This window comes from Suricata suricatta, chromosome 2 (genome assembly GCF_006229205.1).
Source record: "Suricata suricatta isolate VVHF042 chromosome 2, meerkat_22Aug2017_6uvM2_HiC, whole genome shotgun sequence".
Lineage (NCBI taxonomy): Eukaryota > Metazoa > Chordata > Mammalia > Carnivora > Herpestidae > Suricata > Suricata suricatta.
In genome coordinates, this window is record NC_043701.1 from 62,305,132 (window position 1) to 62,320,039 (window position 14,908).

General features: G+C 44.0%; 1 long non-coding RNA gene across 1 annotated transcript; it reads right to left on the minus strand.

Moving 5' to 3' along the window:
* Positions 1-2,538: 2,538 nt before the first annotated feature.
* LOC115281801 lies at positions 2,539-14,902 on the minus strand. Its single transcript, XR_003904407.1, has 3 exons — positions 14,545-14,902; positions 4,678-4,776; positions 2,539-3,326 (listed from the first exon to the last, which is right to left on the minus strand). It is a non-coding gene; the product is annotated as an uncharacterized LOC115281801 (long non-coding RNA).
* Positions 14,903-14,908: the final 6 nt, after the last annotated feature.

Consider the following 14,908-nt stretch of genomic DNA (forward strand, 5'->3'; position numbering starts at 1 on the left):
GAGGTGCAACTAAAATAAAGTTCTGTCCTATCAGGCTGAAGGATGAAAAAGAATAAAAGATATGTAACAGATGAGGCCCTGAGTGGGAATTTTCACACATGCTGGCCAAGTTTGACAATTTCAAAATTTTAAATGCATATCCCCTTTGACTTACTAATTTCACATATAAGAAAGCATCCCAAATAACCATGAATATGAGAAAAGATCTAGCTACAGTAAGCATTCATTATAACATTGTCAATAATATATATAAAAAAGAAACAAATGCCCTAAATTACAGATTTAAATATAGTTTAAGAACAACCATTTACTAGGATACAATGCAGTCTACTTTTTATGGTTTATTTATCTACTTTAAGTGAGAGAGAGAGAGAGAGAGAGCATGAGCGAGCGCACACAAGTAGGGGAGAGGGAGGGACAGAGAGAATCCCAAGCAGGCTCCACACTGTCAGCGCAGAGCCCAACTCCCGGCTCAGTTTCACAAACCATGAGATCACGACCTGTGCTAAAATAAGAGTTGAACCCTTTCTGACTGAGCCACCCAGGCACCCCTACAATGCAGTCTTTAAAAGTGATTATTTAATAAGGGTGATTTCAGGGCACCTGGGTGGTTCAGTTCATTAAGCGGCCAATTTCAGCTCAGGTCATGATCTTGTTGTACATGACACGGGGTTTGAGCCCCGTGTCAGGCTCCATACTGACAGCATGAAGCCTACTTAGGTTTCTCTCTCTCTCTCTCTCTCTCTCTCTCTCTCTCTCTCAAAATAAATAAACTTAACTATATGAGACAGATCAATAGGCATATAGTTATATGGACATATAGATATCAAAATATTAACACTTATTTCTACATTTGTGGTAACTCATACTACTTGCTTTTCTTCTGTTTTGTAAAAATTGCTTTGTATGCAAGGGGAAAAAATACAACCATTTCAAAAAGACAGAACGCACATGTGGGCAAATATCCTTGACCTGGAAGCATCCCTTTCGGTCACTGAGGATTCACAGAGTAAGCAAAAGGAATCCATGGTGAATCACTTAGAATTAGGATAGCCATATAATGTATCATAAAACCAGGACACTTTTGAGTCTGAAAGGAGAAGCTATTAATAATTTTGGATAATCCGGGATTCCCCAGGCAAACTCAGCCATGTGGTCAGCCTACTTAGAATGAAAAGTCTGTTTAACTTGCCTTTGAAAACAACCCACGGTTGGAGGATTAGCATAAACCACAAACCCAGAGTTCTCTTTTACCATTACAGTTGGGTGCCCTTTCTAAACATGCTGGCCAGATGGCTAAAGAATCTTGAAAAGTTCAAGTTTCTCACCTGATGAGCTCATTCAGATCCACAGAGCCCTAATTTTGGAGATTTGCTCTTGATAAAAAGTATTTCTCAAAGAAATATGCCACTTGCCTCAGAGCACGCACTATTATACTCATGTAATCTCATGCTGTAGATTTTAATCTTGGAAACATTGTGTAACACTTTTAAACCCTTCCTGATACCAAATCCCTCGTGACTTGCCTGTTTTCCACTGAGGGCTTTGTTTTAGGGAATTACTGTCTGTGTGACCTGAGGCTCTCACTTTAGAAGGCCACTGTCCCCCACCCATACTCTGTACACTGGCCATTCCCACCCTCCTGCCCCCACCGTCTTTCCCGGGGCCAGCTCAAATTTATGCTCTGTCCCAAGCTTTCACGGCCACCAGTAACCTGTCCTGCTCTGACACCTGCGACATCTATTATCTTCACATCGGAACAGCACCTTCTCACAGGATATCCTGTTCTCTGAATACTGACTGCACACACGTCTCCCTCAAACTAGACTAAACTTGCAAATGCGACCACTCACTGTCTCTGCCTCCTGGCACAGGGCCGGGCCGGGCAAGGCCAAGCTGTCAACCTCTCTTATACAAACCATACAATGAGGGTTGCAATTCCTTCAAATGCCCCATCTCCCACCCAAACTTGAGTAATTACTAGGCATTATAAGAGACATTTTTTTTGGGGGGGGATCAGCCAGTCTCTGAATGCTAAGGTATCTGCATAGGTGGAAAAATTAAAGCCTTCTCTATTGAGCTGACTGGTGAGGCCTTTTCCCCCTAAAAGCACCATGACATGGTACACACTACAGATTCAGAACAATTCTGCTGGAGAGTAGTGTCTGTGTGGGAAACATGATTTCATAGGTACAAAAGGACGAAAGCTCTGTTAACACGAGACACTATCCCTTCCACCTTCCAATACTTCCCTTAGATTTGATTCGCCCTGTATGGGGCCTACATGGAGCTCATCAGCTGATCAATGCTCCAACATTTGTCCTCGCCTTCCTAAGAGTCCAGCACCTGTCATTCCTTGGCATCGATTGCAACCTCGGAAACATACATTGCTAAATCCATCAATAGGTCAATTCGTAATTGAAACGACACTCTTTGCACCTCCTGCTGCCAAATTTATAAAGTGATATACATGTCAGTGTCTCCTCCTCCAACCCAAGCCTAGGATGTTACACCAGCACAGTAGTAAGAACAACCAAATTGAGACAGCAAGATCGTTTTATTTATTCCATCACACAAGGCACTGTATTTCCCGTATAACTCCCAGTGGAAACTGCTAACATATATAAAAAGTCCTCAGTAACTCCTCTTCCTTTCTGCTAGTCCTCTAGTGCCTTCATGAGCATTAGGGGAAGACACATGTTTTCCAAGAAACTTCACTTCTGTGGGTTACAAAATAGTCTTATGGTCCTGATTCTGTTAGAACAAGCCACTTTCATGCCATCTGTCTAGAAAGTTGTCACAATAAATCCATGAGGTCTGTGCTGTGAATGGCACTCCCTTAAATGTGGCACACTTGTACAGTGCACAACCCATGCAATGGCCATGGCCAGGTGTTTGATAACTTTGGAATATAAGAAACCAGAAGGAGGGAACTGCATTTTATTTTACTTCTGCTCTGCACTTTAATTTCATCGTCTGTAAGTTGGGAATAATAAGAGCTTTCTAGCATGGGTGCCTGAGCACTGATGAACTTTCCCATTAGAGTAGGTAAGCAATGGTCTGTAAAAGGGTTCAGAGAGTAAGAAAGAGGTGACCGTATTACTTGATCATTGTGTAAGAACTAAATCTATTTCCTTTGATTCTGCAAATAGTATTCATCCAATAACATAGTTTGGCTTTCATCCATTGAAAGGAAAAAGAACTTGGATTTTCTTCATGGCGATGGATGCTGGGTCTCACAGCCCTGCCACACTCTTACTGGGTGTCTGTGAGAGGGAGAAAGCCCACAATGGCAAAGAGGTTCCTGAAGGTTAAATGTCCATTCTCTGGAAATGAAGAAGAGAAAAGGAAACTGGGAATTAGTTGTCCTACATCAGGGTTTCTATATCCTATCACTGTCACTTGGGCTAAATAAATCTTCCCATACATCTAACGGCAGGATACTTACCAACATCCTCGGCCTCTACCCACCAGATGCCAGGAGGACACCCCTCACCCCCGTCATGACAACTAATGTCTCCAGATATTGCCAAATATCCTTGGAATGAGAGGGAGAGGCAGCAAGATCATCTCTGGTTGAGAAACACTGGCCTACATGGATTTAAGTTTATAGGCTTAGTATCATTCTTGGGAAGTATTTATGAACAAGATGGCCCCCAAGCCATAGACACCTGGGCTCTACTCTACGATCTCCAGCAACTGTCTTATGAACTTAAAGATACTAGGCTTCTATATCCTATCATATAAATATAATCCAAGGGTGTCTGGGCAGTTCAGTCAGTTAAGCATCCAACTCTTGGTTTCAGCTCAGCTCATGGCCTCCCCATCCATGGGACTGAACCCTGCATTGGCCTCCATGCTGACAGTGAGGAGCCTGCTTGGGATCTTCTCTGTCCATCTCTCTATGCCCCTCCCTTACTTGTGCTGTCTCTGTCTCTCAAGATAAACAAATTAACTTTAAATAAATATATATATGTAAATATGTATATATACATATATATATATATACACACACATATTATCCAAACTCTGGCCTCACATTTTCATCATTTCCTCCTTTTGAAGGTATTGGGCTGGGACTGAAAGAAAGATGTTAGGGGAAATTGGGGGCTACTCACAGCCTAGGCATCCCCCTGCTCACTTTGTGCCTGGCTACCTCCTGGGGCTGGAGGACTGCCATCTTCTCGTGAATGATGGTGCTGCTCCCACACAGGGCTGGCAGGAAGTAGAGCTAGCAACTTTTTTTTTTTCAGTGCTTATTTATTTTTGAGAGAGCACAAGCAGGTGAGGCACAGAGAATGAAGACAAAAAATCCAAACCAGTCTCTGCACTGACCGGGTGTCAGCAAGCCTGATGTGGGGCTCAAACTCCCAACCGTGAGATCATGACCTGAGCTGAAGTCAGACGCTCAACAGACTGAGCCACCCAGGCGCCCCTAGCTAGCAACTTTCAACCCTACATCTGTGGCTCCCATATAAGTGTAAGGCCCTAACTAGATTTCTTACAACACAGCTACCTAAGACCAGGTCATTTAAAACCTTGAGGGAAGTGAAAGGAAAGACAACCCAGAAAACCTTATGGCTGGTAACTGGGTTTGAAGGATTCCAGACTCATAGCTAGATCATCCCTCTCCTGGATGCTGCCTGGCCCAGCTCCCAGCCAGCAAGAGGCTCTCACCTGCCGGCGCCCCAAACCTGGGGAGCTCAGTCCTGGTCCCAGGTCTGCTCCGCGTCCCTCTCCTCCAGCCTTCTGTGCCCATGGCTCCTTCTTCTTGCCCTGGGATGGCAGACAGATGGGAATATCCCCAGAGTCTCAACCACTAACCGCAGGGGTTGGCCTTTTCCCCTCCTCCTAGTTGGAAGAATAATTTCTCAACAATTCAGTTTCCTAAGTCTAGATAGTTGGTTTGGAAAATCACCTTGGAGGAAGCTTTCACCAAGAGTCCAAGCTGGCTATAGCCATTGGCTCATCTTTATGGTACCCAGGAAGTGGGCATGAGGTCAGGTTTCCAATGATCTTTCTAACATGGCCCAGTCTCCATCACGAGATGTCCTATGACAAATGTTGAACAATGACACCCATAACACACTGCTCAGAAATAATAAAATACTTTGTTAATTTTTTTTAACGTTTATTCATTTCTGAAAGAGAAAGAGCACAAGCGGGGGAAGAGCAGGGAGAGAGGGAGACACAGCATCTGAAGCAGGCTCCAGGTTCTGAGCTGTCAGCACAGAGCCCCATGCAGCACTCAAACTCATGAACTGTGAGATCGTGACCTGAACCGAAGTCAGAAGCTTTACTCACTGAGCCACCCAGGAGCCCCTAAAAAATACTTTTTAAGAGATAGACGGTTATGATCTGAATGACTGTGTTCTGCTCACAACTTCATATGTTGAAATCCTACTCCTGAAGCTAACGGTGTCCAGAGGTAGGGCCTTTGGGGCTTGGGGGGAAGATTAATTAGGTTGTGAAGGTGGAACCCTTATAAAAGAGACCCTAGAGAGCTACCCCACCCCTTCCACCACACGGGGACATGATAAAAAAGGTGCCATCCACAAGCCAAGAAACCGTGACTGAATCTTGAACTCTCCAGTACCATAGTCCTGGACTTCTGACCTCCAGAACTGGGAGAAATGAATTTCTGTTGTTTATGAGCCATTCGGTCTTTGGTAATTTGTTACAGCAACCCAAAAAGACTGAGACAGAGTATTCTCAATCCATAGTAGAAAAGAACATTTTTCCCCTAACACACAGTAAAACATATCAAACAAGAGCAATTAAAACTGTGGAACTGGGGGGCACCTGGGTGGCTCAGTCAGTTGAGCGTCCAACTTCTGCTCAGGTCATGATCTCACAGTTTGTTTATTCGAGGCCCGCGTCGGGCTCTGTGCTAACAGCTTGTTTATTCGAGGCCCGCGTCGGGCTCTGTGCTAACAGCTTGCTCAGAGCCTGGAGCCTGCTTCGGATTCTTTTTCTTCTTCTCTCTGCCCCTCCCCTGTTCACGCTCTGTCTCTCAATAATAAATAAATGTAAAAAAAATTTTTTTTAAACTGTGGAACTGGTATGGAAAAGTCAGGTCAAGCAATGGAACAGAAAAGGGAGCTCAGAAACAGACCTATGTATATGGGAAGTGAGTATATGACTGATGTCTGTGGAAAGGCTAAACTATTCAATATATGCCTGGAGAAAACTGGTAACTGCTTGGAAAAAAGCTGAAAAATAAAAAATTTTACCTCACATGATTAACCATAAAATATATGAGAGCTAAATGTAAAAACCAAAACCTGTAAAGCTGAAAGAAAAAAATAAAAGGAAACATTTTATGGCCTTAGGGGGAAGAGAAGGTCTTCTTAAGCAAGACACAAAATGCAAAAGACCTGAAGGACAAGTCTAATACATCTGACTACAACCAAATGGGAAAAAAATTATGTATAGAAAAGATGTCACACATGAGGTTAAAAGAAGAAAAGCATAAAGCTGTAAAATTACATTATTTTCAAGCATACAAAATATCTAAATCTAGAATGTAGACAGAATTCCTATGAATCAATAAAAGGATCTAAAAATACCTATAACAAATCATCAAAAGATACTAATGGCAATTTACAGCATGAAAATACAATGAACATAAGAACAAATGCTCAAATATATACCAGACATGAGGGAAATATAAATTAAATAAGATTTCTATCCTAATATTGGCAAAATTTAAATGTTTGTAAACGTTGGATATGAATTAGGGTGTGAGGAGATGCGGGCCCTACGCTGCTAGTCAGAGTGTGAATCGATCAGCTACTTCAGAAGACAATTTGGCAGAACTATGAAAATTTAAAATGCACATACCCAGCGATTCTACTTTTGGGTAGAAAGGACTCCTTTGTGTGCCCAGGAAGCAGATATAAAAATAAAGATGTTGACCACCCTATGCTTTGTAAAACCAGAAACGTCAATGTCTGTCACTAGGATGACAGGCAGGCTCTGGAACATTTTGTGGAATATTATGCAGCAATTTAAAAGAATGAGGTATTTCCATATATAATGAGATGCAATCGCATCTGTGAAGTGTGCAGAAAAATATCCATGAAATGGTCTGTTGCCCCTGTCAATCTTGTTTATGCTCATGCAAGGCTTCTTTCTCAACCAAGGATATACAATACGCATTTCTACAAAATGATATTGTTCATGTTTAAAAGAAAATAAGAATGTGAGTGCAGCAATATCATCTATGCCTATAATAATAAATATATACAGTAGGTAAATGTTTAGAAAATGGTAGGAAAAACTGCCTTCAGACTTGGGGGTCTGGGAGTGATCCGGGGGCAGGGGAGGGATCACGTTTGAAGGAAATACTGAAAGGGCATCTCCCCCTTATCACTACTATTTTCCTGTCTCATGGGAACACATTCATTCATGTGTGATTTTTAGGATTCAGACTTAATTTTTTTTTATAAAAGATAATAAATGAGGGGGGGAGAAGGATTTGCAGAGACCCCACTCTGCTCACTATTAAGACAACTATTGACACTGTCATGCAAAAACAGTTTTGCCTCCAACCACACTTTGGATCTTGCAGTTTCTTTGCATAACAGAAGAGTCTTGCAGGGCCCTCCCCAGAACAAAGGGACATGGACAGTGCCCTGAAGTCCCTGTCCGGTGCCGTTTCTGACAGAAGTCCCTACCAGCTGATGCAGGACAGCAGCCCCATACAAAGGAAAAGAAGCTTTAGTCTCCTTTTTTTCTTCTTCCAAATTTTAGTTTAAATTCTAGTTAGTTAATGTATAGTGTAATAGTGGTTTCAGCAACAGAATTTAGTGATTCATCACTTACATATTATCACCCAGGGCTCATCCTAACAAGTGCCCTCCTTAATGCCCATCACCCACCCAGCCCATCACCCCCTCCCTCCCTCCATCAACACGCAGTTTATTCTCTGTAGTTAGTGTCCCTTGTGGTTTGCTTCCCTCTCTTTTTTTCCCTTCCCAAATGTCACATATGAGTGAAATCATATGGTATTTGCCTTTCTGTGACTTATTTCACTTAGCAGAGTACATTCTAGCTCTGTCCACATCTTTGCAAATGGCAAGATTTCACTCTTTTTGATGGCTGAGTAATGTTCTGTTGTGTATATATACCACTTCTTGATCCATTCATCAGTTGATAGACTTTGGGGCTCTTCCCACAGTTTGGCTATTGTTGATAATGATGTTATAAACATTGGGGTGCATGTAGCCTTTTGAATCTGTTTTTGTATTCTTTGGGGAAATATCTAGTAGTGCAATTGCTGGATCGTAGGGTAGTTTCATTTTTAACTTCCTGAGGAAACTCCATACTGCTTTCCAGAGCGGCTGCACCAGTTTGCATTCGCACCAACCCTGTAAGAGGGTTTCTATTCCTCCACAGCCTCGCCAACACCTGTCATTTCGGGTGTTGCTAACGTTAGCCATGCTGACAGGTGTGAGGGGGCATCTCATCGTGGTTTTGATTCGTATGTCCCTGATGATGAGTGATATTGAACATCTTTTTATGTGTCTGTTAGCCATCTGGATGTCTTCTTTGGAAAAATGTCTATTTATGTCTTCTGCCCATTTCTTCACTGGATTATTTGTTTTCTTGGGTGTTGAGTTTGAAAAATTCTTTATAGATTTTGGATACTACCCCTTTATCCCATATGTCATTTGCAAATATCTTCTCCCATTCCATAGGCTGCCTTTTAGTTTTATTGATTGTTTTTTTCACTGTACAAAAGCTTTCTATCTTGATGAAGTCCCAATAGTTCATGTTTGCTTTTGTTTCCTTTGCCCCCAGAGACGTGTCTAGTAAGAAGTTGCTACTGCCAAGGTCAAAGAGGTTGCTGCCTGTGTTCTCCTTAAGGATTTTGATGGTTTCCTGTCTCACATTTAGATCGTTCATCCATTTTGGATTTATTTGGTCCAGTTTTGTTCTTCTGCACATTGTTAAAGAGACATCATTTTTCCATTGGATAGACGTCATTTTTCCTGCTTTGTCGAAGATGAGTTGAACATATAGTCGTGGGTGCATTTCTGGGCTCTCTATTCTGTTTCCTTGATCTCTGTGTCTGTTTTTGTGCTGCCTTGATGACTACAGCTTTGTAATAGAACTTGAAGTCCAGAATCACGACACCCCCAGCTTTGCTTTGCTTTTCAAGATGGCTTTGGAGTTTCCTTTCCAAGTAGAAGGATGGTCAGAAACAACAACAGGAGCCCTCCCAGCATCAGAGGGTCAGCCTCTTGCTGACTGGCAGCTGCTGTCTGCCCAATGTAACAATGTAATCATTGCATTAATTGCAATAATGTAATAATGCAACTGAAGTAATAACCATAGCAAACATTTGCAATTGTCCTTTGTGTTCCAGGCCCTTTGCTGGGGGCTCAATACCCAGCATCTCACTTAGTCCTCACAACAATCTCAAGAGAAGAGCCTTGGTACCCATTTAATAGATGAGGAAACTGAGGTCGGGATGGATTAAGAAAGGTTCTCAAGAAAATGCTGACTGAAGAACAGTTCTAATTTTATCCCTGCCAAACTCCAGCCGGTGCTCTGGCCTCCACCCTGCACTGCCTTCCCAACTATGTTAACTGCTAAGTTTGGAGGGGTGGATAGGAGTCTTAAATTTGTATATATTTCTATTTAGTTGAAGGGCCAAAAGTGAACCGTACAAGAGTGCTAAAGAGACGCTATCTCCTCTCCTATCTAACCCCGGAGAAAGCGCAATGGATAGAAATGGGGCCGGTGCTGCCACACCAGGGGGAGCAGAAAGGCCTCCTCACCCTGTGGCATCAGAGTGCTTCCAGAAGCCCTAGGAGATCAAAGTCGCACATGAATCTGCCTGGGGTAGCAAGGCAGCCTTACCTCCCCTCAACACATTCCCCTTCTGGCCTTTCAGCCAAAGTCAGAATGGAAGTTGCATGTTTACGTAGTTCTATTTGTTAATGGAGTCCATGTTTATTCAGAGCAGACGCATGGCCAGGGCCTTATAGTGAAACCAATACCCAAAAGCCTGGAATGTCTATTTTCTTTCCCACCCCCGTTGCTACTGGGGGTCTTTTATCCCAGTCCTCGTTGATCCAGCAACATGTGAGGGGCAGGGAAGAGGCAGGCAGCCTTGTCTAACAAGGCCAGGGAGACGGCACACCTGCCCTCCAGATGCAGCCTGGAGCGCTTCTAAAAGGTAACAACGTATGTAACAAATTTCCCCCCAAATTACAATTCGCAGAGAGAGTGGGTGAGGGAAATAAATTTAGAGAGAAGAGTGGCAGATGGGATAGATGGATTCAATTAAGACAAAGAACATCAAACAATTCCAGGGATGCCTCATTTTAATGGAATGTCATTTTCCCCTCATCGCCTCCAGGGAGCTCCCAACAACAGTCTAGGTAGGAAGTAGGGTGCGCGCACAGTGCCTCGACCCCAGCAGGAGCTTAATATCCTCAAATGAGAGAGCTAATATTACCCCTTCTCTTCTGTTCAATAACGAGGGAAAACAGCCCATGAATCAGACTAAGTGAATGCAGGCTGCGTATTAGATGCACATCTCTCCAGAACCAGGTGTTATTCAAATTAAACAGGTATTTTCCACTGTCATCTCTGTTGAACTGATTTCTTTATTTGGTCTATGGAAGAGCCTCCTTTTCAATTAAACCAACCCCTGTTATTTTTCCAAGAAAGATAAAAAACAGTAAAAATATTTACACCCCTTTTAACTTCCCAAACATTAATCATGAAGGGAAGAAAGTGTTACACCTTTGCGAGACGGTTTTATCACAAAGATATTACACTAATATGTTTTAAATGACTGTCTGAAGATCAGTTTATACCTGTGAAAAATGTATAAGATTCTTGTTGCCACTAACAAGATTTGTAACTCTTTACTACCAAAAGGAACTCAAGTCTACGATAAATTTGCCATATATATAGTTGATACATAAGTATAGACATGTATACAATACTATACATGCACCACGTTGACCCAAATACTACTCCCAACTGACCTCAATTTTCATCTAAAGCCAAGTGTAATAGTCCAGTAGTTTCATGAGCAATGCTTCCTTCATTCTCTGGCTTCCAGTAGTATAATTTAATTGACAGCCATGTTATCCAGTAACAAAGTCATAGTGGGTGAGAGTTTCACAAAGTTGGTATTATTATCTCTATAGTCAGTGGAGAGACTGCACAAGGCTGAGAGTGGAAACTGCAGTTATGCTCCAGAAGTCTAACTGCAATAATGTATACAGTGGCATTCTGATGATCAGATAAACAGGCAATGTATCCAATGTTTATTTTGTAGAGATGCTAAACCACTTTTAGATTCCAGTCCATACTTTCCTATGTTACAAATGAAAATGCTCCCTGCTAGAAGGGAATGATATTTAGGCTGTCACACCAGCTTCAGGGTTCTGTGCAGAAATAATCTCTATTTGAGAGGCTCACCTGGGGGAGTAAACTGATGCTAAAATATAGAACCACTGCCTTGTTTCTTCTTAGACTGAGGTGCTCTGGCTCCTCCTGAAGATAAGCCACCTTTGGGTTCCTGAGTGCTTTAAAATGGCTCCTATGAGAGGAGAAAGAATTTTCTGGAAGCTTCCAACCACTGGGCTTGAGTCCCTTCATCACTTTACTCTCCACATACCTCAAGGATGGATGGCAGGGTTGTAACAACCACTAGTGTGGTAGCATTGCTCTCGGTGAACACTTGTTTCCAACAGTCACATCATCACCTTGTCATTGTAGAATTCTTTCCAAAAAGTAGTGATTGAATTTACATAGGAAACACTTGGGATGCCTGAGTGGCTCAAGTGGTTGAGTGTTTGACCCTTATTTTGCCTCAGGTCATGATCCTGTGGTTGTAGGATCGAGCCCCACATCGGGCTCTGAGCTTGAACTTGGAGCCTGCTTAAGATTCTTTCTCTCTTTTCCTCCCTCCCCATCTCTTCTTTTCTCTCTCCCCTGTTCCTCCCCTGCTTATGGATGCTCTCTCTCAAATTAAAAATAAATAAATCAAATGAAAATAAATAAATAGCAAAACCCTGAATACCCAGTGATGAAGGTAAATTATAAAACTCTCCATGTAGGAGATACTAGAGTAAATCAGTCCCACGAAGCTGGCATGGATACTAAACATTTACACCCAAACCATTCTGTATTAGTTATGTATACCTATCTATCAAGTTACCCCAGAACTTAACAACTTAGAACACCAAACACCAAATACCTCATAGTTTAAGGCATTCAGGAATGCAGGCATGGCTTAACTGGGTGCCTCTGCCCCAAGGTCTCTCTCACACATGGGCAGGGCTGTGGTCTCATCTCAAAGCTTGACTGGAGAAGAATATGTTCCCAAATTCACTCAACATGGCTACTGACAGGATTCAGTAGCTCATGGGCTGCTGCGCCAAGAGCCTCCATTCCTCACTGACTGTTGGCCAGATGCCTCCATCACTTCCCTGCCACATGTGCCTTTCCAGAGGGCAGCTCACAAGATGGCAATGGTCTTCCTCAGAGCCAGCCAGTGACAGCAAGGATGACTAAGACAGAAGTCACAGTCTTTTTGTAACCTAACCTCGGAAGTGACATCCCATCTGTTATGCTATATTCTATTTGTTTAGCTGCAAGTTACAAGGTCTCGTCCATGCTGAAGGTGAGGGGATCACACAAGGACATAGTCATAGATGTGGTCGTTGTAGAGCCTGCCTACTACATCTTCCCTTGCACTCGGAATAGAGGAATAAATCCAATTATAGAAGGCAAATCAGAACGCAGTAGGGGAAAGGAAAAATGTTCCAGGGTCTAATTACTTATGCCTCTGTGCTCTCTCCCTCTCCAAATCCAGCCAGACACCATCCCCTCAGATAAGGTGCTCTCTTCACAGAACCTCTCCTACCTATGCCCTCTTCTCCCCCTGCATGGGTCCACCAAAGTCCCCACCCCATGAATACTGCAGCACTACTTTTAACCTGCTCCCTATCTGATATATCCTGGGCACCATGGCCTTTCTAAGTCACACTTTCTACTCACCCTTACACCGCAGAAAGCCCCTTCCATGGCTTCACATTGTCAGAAAATACCCAAACCCTTTAGGCTGCCAGTCAGTGCCTTCCATAATTTGACCAGGCCTGACAGTAATCCCAAACCCCCAACAATAACCCACCATCCCAAGTTAACTACACTTAACCCCAAACACACCAAGCCTGTGCTCGGCTCGAAACCTCTGTTCCCTTCACTCTCCTTCCCTCGGCAAGACCAGTCTTCCCCTATACTGTGATAAATCCTGCCCAGTGTCCACGATGCACAGCAGATCCCGTCTTCCCTGTGACACGTTTTCTGGTCATCCCAAACTAGATCTCCTACGAACAGGCATAGCTGTGTGTGAGGTGTTCTCAGCAAGCACTCCATTCACTTCCCTGGGCCAGTCACTGCACTTGTTTCTTCCAAGTGGCTGATAAGTTTCACATCTTCCTTCTTCCACAAAGACCACCAGACTGCATCTCCACACTGGGCTAGATCTCATTTGTCTTCCTCTGATGAAAACACTAGTCCACGACAGGCAATATTTGTTGAAAAGATGGATGGATGGAAGGATGGATGGTTATTTGGAAGGATATGCCACAGTGTCTATCTAGCATATAAAAGGTCAATAAGTACTAAATATTTGTTAATACTACCAACCCTTAAAATGAGAATTCTCCACTCATTGGCATTTTAGCCACTTAGTGGTTCCTACGTAGAAACCCTTCCGAGGGCAGCAGAGGAAAATCAAACTTGTCTGGATCTGAGAAAATGTAAGCCCATTCACACAAATATCACAACTGGAGACCAATCCACAACTCCTCCTTCATGGCCCGATGCAACCCTGGCCTTGCCAAGTGCAGGGGCACCGGATGGCATAGCCAGGGCAGAACTCCATCAGTACAAAGCAACTTCCAATCAGTGCACCTCAGCCATAGGGCAGAAGCAGAGTGGTAAGAACTAAAAGGGTACTAGGGCAAAATGAAAAATATATCGATTGTGGGGGAGTGTCCACATATTTTTGGTAATTCCTAGTAAAAGAAAGGATGCAGAGAGAGAAAGAGAGATACCAGAAGACCTTTTAAGACCTTTGTTGCCTACCCCAGGGAGAAGAGAGGAACTCTCAATTAAAGCATCAAACATCCCAAATCCAGAGGAAATCTAACGCTTCCTTTCTAGCTGGCCAGAGTTAGGCTTGGAATGAATTCTCCCAGGAGTCGGATTCCTGGCCATAGGTTTGCAGGCGCTAATCCGGGCCACCCTCGAACCACCACCGTAGGGAGCATTGGAAATTGCTCCAGGGGCTTGGCCCAGGAAGCATCATCTTCCGAGAGAGGTGGATGTGCTCCCCCCCCGCCCCAATCCTGATCCTGGAGCAAGGTCTACGCAGTGGTTTCCCTGAGAGCCAGAGCCAAGCATCGGCAGGAAATGTGGGGGCACCGCGCGGCCCTGAGTTTTGAGCTTTGCACGTCCCGCAGCCTCACTGAGATGGGTAGGCAACTACCCTCGCCCCAAACTCACCTGCTTTTTGGAACCACTTCCATCTACCCATTGGTGTCAGCTCCCAAAGGCATCCCCGGAATCCTCCACGGTCCAAGGTCCACCGTGACAGAGAAGAAAGGGTGAAGGGAGCGCTGGCTGGGCGAAGAGGTCACCAGAGTCCCCTCCCTGGCTTGGGGTGCTCGTCGGGGGACGGGGAGGAGAACATCTGCCCGGCTCCTCCCCACTGGGTCGCGGGGGCGTCTCACGGTGGACCTCGGGGAGCCGGCGAGGGAAGGACACGCTGGCAGGGCTGCATGCAAAAACTTTCCGTCGTCTGGCGGCCACTGTGCTGCAAAGGCCAGCCCGCCTACGGCCCCGGGTCGTGCCTCGCCCCGCTCGCCCT